General features: G+C 41.9%; 1 pseudogene; it reads left to right on the top strand.

Annotated features, from left to right (window-relative positions):
* The first annotated feature begins 1,825 nt into the window (after positions 1–1,825).
* Positions 1,826–7,351, top strand: part of LOC113061205 (selenocysteine insertion sequence-binding protein 2-like) — a 6,643-nt pseudogene continuing 1,117 nt past the window's right edge.

Raw genomic sequence — 7,351 nt, forward strand, 5'->3', positions numbered from 1 at the left:
GCATAATAAAGCCATAATTATTATAGTGTCCTTATTTAAACTTTTCAAGTCATAATTTCAATTTAGTATGCCTTCATTTATTTTTATTGCATAATTATGACTTAGTAGTATTTCATAATTTTGATTTTCAAAGTAAATATCTTGAATATCCTAGATACTGTAGCACAGGTACATCTCCAAGAAGTCTGTTAAAGATCAGTTTCATCTGGATTGATGTACAGATGTCAGTTTTACCTAATCTCAGAAAAGCATGCGTGCATGTATCTTTAAGACACCTTAGTCATATTGTTTTCAGTGTGGCCTAAATGATTTGGGATGCACTGATTCTGGACCTGGACTAGTTCATCTGTTAACGAGGAGAATTCCTGGTTTGTTGGGTCACAAACACCGAGTGGTTCATTAATTGTGTTTTACATGTGGCTTACATACACAACAAACACTATAATGAGCACACGCAGGTGAGCAGTGCTTTATCACTTTCAGATTTCTGGAGAAAGTCTGAGTCTTTAGTCTTTCACTTTAGAATGAAAGACAGCAGCGCCACCTTCAGGTGAATCAAGGGCTTTTCATGCTTTATCCAAAGCGACTTAATCCTCAAGCATTTATTTTTGCCAAAGTAAAATAAATATTAAATATAATATTAAAATTATAATATTTTAGCCTACATTAAAGGTAAATAAATAAATAAAAAACACAAAATAAAATCACAATTTTTTTTTAATTTTTAAAGAAGATAATATTTATTTATAAAAAACAAAAACAAAGGACCAATTAAGGGCTACTATACAAAAGATGCTTGAGGGTTAAACACATTTGATAATTTCTTGCTTTTGCTGGGATTTGAACCCATGACCATGAAGGGTGTAACTCATATAGTCTATCACACAGGCTATAAATCCTGACTTTTTTTTTTATTCCATATTACTCACATAAAACACAATAATACATTACATTAATAATAACTTCAGTAGAGTGTACTTTTTATTTCAAAGATTGATTTAGTCTGATTCTATTCAATCTTGGAACATTGTACTTATGATATATTCTACACTAGAAGTACACATCAGTCAAAAGTTTTTGAACAGTAATATTTTTAATGTTTTTTAAAGAAGTCTCTTCTGCTCACAAAGCCTGCATTTATTTGATCAGAAATACAATAAAAGCAGTAATATTGTGATTTTTTTTCTATAACTGTTTCCTATTTGAATATATTTTAAAATGTAATTTAAACTCCAAGCTTTTGAATGATAGACTGTATAATGTTACAAAAGCTTTTTTATTTCAGATAAATGCTGATCTTTGGATATATATATATATATATATATATATATATATATATATATATATATATATATATATATAATATATAGGCCTATATATTGATAATAATTATAATAATCAGAAATGTTTCTTGAGCAGCAAATCAGCATACTATTATGATTTCTGAAGATCATGTGACACTGAAGACTGGAGTAATGATGCTGAAAATACAGCTGCACATCACAGAAATAAATTTGAAACAGAATCAGAAAATGCTTTATTGCCAAGTATGCTTGCGCATACAATGAATTTGTTTTAGTGTCATTACATTAAATTACATGTTTTTCAGTCCAATTGTAATGGACAAAATCAGATGTATTGTGTTTAGTGAAAACTAGTTTGTCTCTAAATTATGTCACATTATGTAAGATAAATTCTTTGCGAAGTCAAATGGATGTTAGATTTATGAATTATAGTGTTTGCAGTCTGAGTCAGTGTTTGTGCTGTAGCTCCACTGCGCCCTCTATCTGCGGAATTACAGCAACGCGTGTCCGCATGACCCTCCGCGGCTTCCGTCCCAGATGAGTGTCAGTCAGTTAGTCAGTCGGTGACGGACATCACAACCGGAGCAGCACCGGATCATGCGCGCGCTCACGGCCTCCTGACAGCTGCACGCGGCTCGGTTCCGGTGTCGGCGAGCGAGATGGACGGTGGCGAGAGGAAGGTAAGGCGATTTCACGACACACGGACGCTATCTGCATCCGCTGGCCTCACATTAGCTTTAGCATTAGCAGCGCTCGCGGGATTAAAGTCTGAAACGACGTGATAACGACGATCACGGCGACCAAACACTCACGTGTGTGTGAGACATGAGCGATGTGTGTGACATGAGCGATGTGTGTGTGTCAGTGGTGTTTATCAGGCGCGTCGCGACGGCGCGTCAAAACAATGACGCCCCTGAAACAAACGCAGAGCGGGTTTACACTGATTAGTCGATTATTAATGAACGAGTCTGTTCCTCTTATTAGAGTACCATGGTTATACTGTGGTAAACTAACATCACCTCAGATACTATAGCACTGTTGTCTTCTACCACACTGTGATTATTGATCACACACAGCTGCTTTATGAAGTATCGATCTGTGGATGATTGACACTCATAGAAACAGTTACAGAGTGTGTGGATCAGTGAACGTTCATAAGAACCGAGCTGTTTGTGTTTGTGTAAGTGTCTGAGAGTGTTTGTGGTGTATATGTGTGTGTGTGCAAGGGGTCCACAGATTATCAGGGCTGTGATGATTTTGGCTCACATTTAACAAAAACCCACCAATTCACGATCTCAACAAATAAGAATACTTAAGACCAATAAAAATAATCATTTTTAGTGAAATGTTAGCCTTCTGGAAGTTATGTTAATTTACTGTACATGTACTCAGTACTTGGTAGGGGCTCGTTTTGCTTTAATTTCTGTCTCAGTTCGGCGTGGCATGGAGGTGATCAGTGGCTCTGCTGAGGTGGTCTGAAGCACAGGTTTCTGTGACAGTGGTCTTTAGCTCATCTGCATTGTTTGGTCTCTTGTTTCTCATCTTCCTCTTGACAGTAGCCCATAGATTCTCTCTGGGGTTCAGGTCTGGTGACCATCACCATGGGCATTTAACCAACTTTTGGTGCTTTTGGCTGTAAAATGAAATCATCATCTTCAAAAAGCTGGTCAGCAGAAGGAAGCATGAAGTGCTCCAAGATTTCTTGGTAAATGGGTGCAGTGACTTTGGTTTTCAAAAAAAACACAATGGACCAACACCAGCAGATGACATTGCTCCCCAAATCATCACAGACTGTGGAAACTTAACACTGGACTTCAAGCAGCTTGGGCTATGATCTCCTCCACCCTTCCTCCAGACTCTAGGAGCTTGGTTTCCAAATGAAACACAAAACTTGCTCTCATCTGAATAGAGGACTATGTACCACTGAGCAACAGTCCAGTTCTTCCCGTTAGCCTGGGTAAGATGCCTCTGACAGTGTCTGTGGTTCAGTAAATCTCTCGACATGTCTGTGTGTGATGCTCTTGATGCCTTGACCCCAGCCTCAGTCCATTCCTTGTGAAGTTCACTCAAATACTTGAACTGATTTTGCTTGACACTCCTCATAAAGCTGTGGTTCTCTCGGTTGGTTGTGCATCTTTTTTTTCCACACTTTTTCCTTCCACTCAACTCTCTGTTAACATGCTTAGATACAGCACTCTGTGAACAGCAGCTTCTTTGGTAATCAATGTTTGTTGGTTACTCTTCTTGTGAAGGGTGTCAATGATTGTCTTCTGGACATCTGTCAGATCAGCAGTCTTCCTCATGATTGTGTAGCACATTGAACCAAACTGAGAGTCCATTCTGAAGGATCAGGAAACCTTTGCAGGTGTTTTGAGTTGATTAGCTGATTGATATATCACCATATTCTAATTTGTTGAGGTACAGAATTGGTGGGTTCTTGTTAAATGTGAGCCAAAATCATCACAATTAAAAGAACCAAAGATTTAAACTATTTCAGTCTGTGTGCACTGAATTTATTTAATACACAAGTTTCACAGTGTGTGTGTGTTTATATGTGTGTGTGTGTGTGTGTTGGTTTCTGCGTCCCCAGTCACTTCTGATCCGTCTGGTTTTTCTGCATTGATCACATTCCCGTTGTGTCTGTGATGTTTCTGTGTGTGTCTCACACTCGTCTGGTTCAGTGTGTGTGTGTTGTCAGAATGCTGCTGGTGTGTTTCCTCCGTTCATCACAAGTTTTGAGTGTTATATTGTAACTTGAGTGCAAATGTAATAGTGGAGATGAACTTCAGGGGCGGTTTATTAAGGGAAGGGTTCGAGTCCCTGTATAACCCAAATACTAACCTGGGGGTAATCTGACCAGACGGTGACAGAATAACTGTTTCTGTCTGATTACATCCTCTCTCTCTCTGTTTTCATTTTAGTTTTAATATAAAGCCATGCATACTTTTATTTTTATTTATTTAAAGAAGAAACCAATCTACTGTATAGTTGGTTAAGTTTTTAGTTAGCCTGTTTTCATGTGAATATATGGCGTGCATTTGCTTTAAACAATGGTATAAACATCATGCGATGTAAATTGTAATAATCATAATTAATAACCGCAATTTCATTTTCAAGGGAATAATCAACAAATATGATTTTGTCATAATCGTGAAGCCCTAGTTTGTGATGTATTAATGCTGTATTGTCATATTGCTCGCTTTAAATCTGGTGAGAGGAGAGTTTGCATTTGGAGACGATTATAAAGAAATGATTATCTGCGTGGACTTGTGTTACCATCTGTGATCTGATTGGACGAGAGAGCCGATCTGTGTGTGATGTCACAATCGGAAGAGTGTACAGAGCTCCACCCACCACCTACAGATGAACAATTACTGCTGTGTGCTAAAACACACACTCCATTCACACACACACACACACACACGGTCAGCGCTCTGGATCTCAGCATCAGACGTGCCTTTGTTTCTGAATGATTGTGTGTGTTTCATCAGGGAATCTTTTCTTTACATTATTCTCATATTGCATCTTCCTACAGGGAGGAGTTGAGACAGAACTTTTTATGTGTGTTCAGGGTTCTCTCTTACATTCATTCTCAATGGAAATTAATGTGCATGCATATCCATTATATTATCTGTAATGTAGTGATTGTAGCTTGTCCAGGTCGTAGAGAGAGGATTTGTGAACGCTGTGATGAGGAAGTGTCTCACACACACGTGTTCAGCCTGTGCTTCTCCAGATAACAGAGAATGATGGAGGTCTGGTTGGTCTGCTTCACCGGAGAGCTTCAGGAATGTGTGGAATGTGATGACATCACCTGGCCAGCTGGTTCTGGCTTCCTGTTCGAGTGACGTCCCGCTGAAACCTGAATAGCGTGTGTATGTGATGCAGGGGGTTTCTGGAGGAGGAACTGCATGTGTTTCCTGCACAGGTCACACACACACCTCTCTTACTGCAGGAGATCTGTGCGACCCACAGAATACAGCGCTCATGTTCATGGACATAGAAACGCTGGTTTGAGTTGAACACAGACTAGACGGTTATTAAATCTGTGATCATTCTGGAGGTGTTCAGGAGTGTTGAGATAGTTTAGATCATTCTGTGTTTACAGTGAGGTACTGTGTGTTCTTTCTATTGAACTGCATGTGTTTGTGTGTGTAACTCTTTCTGCAGTTTGTTAAATGATTTTAGTCCTGTTATTCCTTTGCTTTGAATAAACAGTTTAATGTGCTGCTTGATTTGGTTCACTTTTGCTTAAAGTGCCCTCTTGTGGGAAGTAGCTTTTCCCCCAGACTAAAATTTCCTATCAAATTTGAATATTATTATTTTTAAGTTTTAAGTTAAAATTGTAGTGAATGTGTTTTTTGTAGCTTTTTTTAGGAGGGTGTGTTCCTGCTGTTTCATGTGCTCGTGTGTGTGTGTGTGTGTTCAGGATATAAAGCTCTCTGCTGAAGTAGAACCGTTTATCCCTCAGAAGAAAGGTGTTGAAGTGTCATTATTACCCATGAGTCTGTGCGGTGAGGGTGGAGCTGAGCCCACACAAATCCCCTCCTACCTGATCACCTGCTACCCCTTCGTTCAGGAGAATCAGAACAACAGGTACACACACACACACACACACACACACACACACACACACTCATTCTCTCTCACACACACACACACACACACGTTTGCTTCACTCTGTTGATGAGTCCATCTAATAGAGTTCCATAGTTTTTTTATCAGGTGAATGATGTTGAATGATATGAAACCGGTGCAAAGCATTAGATTTAAATACAGACATGGTTTTGTTCTTTAACGACCCTTAATAACCCGTATTAAATCATGTAGATCATGTTGTCTGTGGTCTAGTGTGAGATAAGACTATGAGAAGCCTCTGAAGTGTTTTTAGACACGTGTTCCCTTTATAATCTGTGTGTGTGTGTGTGTGTGTGTGTGTGTGTGTGTGTGTGTGTGTGTGTGTGGTTCAGTCGGCAGATGGCGGTGTATAACGGAGATCAGCGCTGGCAGCAGCTGAACCCGGGCCCCGGGGGGCCGTACCTGGCGTACCCCATCCTGTCGTCCCCACAGCCCCCCCGTCTCCAGCGATTACCCCACATACTACCACGCCATCATGCCCTCGCCCTGTCCTCCCGTCATGGGCTTCTACCAGCCCTTCCCTGGGCCCTACACGGGACCCCTGCCACCCGGTGTCCTCAACCCGTCTCCGACTGCAGCGAGCGCACGCTGACACAGACTCAGAGAGGAAGAGGAGTCTCACGAAACCCCGTCCTGCACAAGGTACGAGACCACAGCTGAACACACACACACACACACACACACCACACACTGCTGGCTAGCGTAAACTAAAGCTCACGTGTCACTCACAGCAGCCGATGGCTCAGCCAATCAGAGCCAAGCGTCCCGTGATGCGGAGCACAGCGGTACAGAAGGAGGTGTGTGCCGCCGGGCCTGATGGGAGATTCAAGACGGTGCTGCTGGTGGATGCAGCACAGCAGACAGGTACTGAGCTGACCTTTGACCTTTAGTCCTGAACTAATGACCCCTGAGCATACTGCTCCACGCGTGTTTTCAGATTTCCCCGGCGAGGCGTCCGGCGGCGTCAGGTGTGTGTCGGATCCGACGAGTCCTCCGCAGTGGAAGAAGGCCTGGCGCAGACACACGTCCCAGCAGGAGTCGTCCGGAGAGCAGGGGGTCAGCGAGGCAGACATCGACAGCGACAGCGGCTACTGCAGCCCCAAACACAACCAGGGAGCCGCCAGCTCCTCCACCAATCAGCACACGGACGCCGCGGTACGTCCTGCTCCGTCTGAGACACACGTCTGGAGGATCTCAGTATGTGAGGATTGTTGTGTCTGCTGCTCTCTCATCTGTGTGTGTGTGTGTGTGTGTGTGTGTGTGTGTGTGTGTGTGTGTTTGCAGGCTGTGGACGCTGGAGTCATGACAGGTGAGATCCTTCCCTTCCACCTGAACTCTCACGAGTGACCAAACATGATCTAAAACAGAAACTAAAGCTGAAACCGTAAAGTTGTGGTATTCCAGCTGAT

This window comes from Carassius auratus, chromosome 43 (assembly GCF_003368295.1).
Source record: "Carassius auratus strain Wakin chromosome 43, ASM336829v1, whole genome shotgun sequence".
NCBI classification, from domain to species: domain Eukaryota; kingdom Metazoa; phylum Chordata; class Actinopteri; order Cypriniformes; family Cyprinidae; genus Carassius; species Carassius auratus.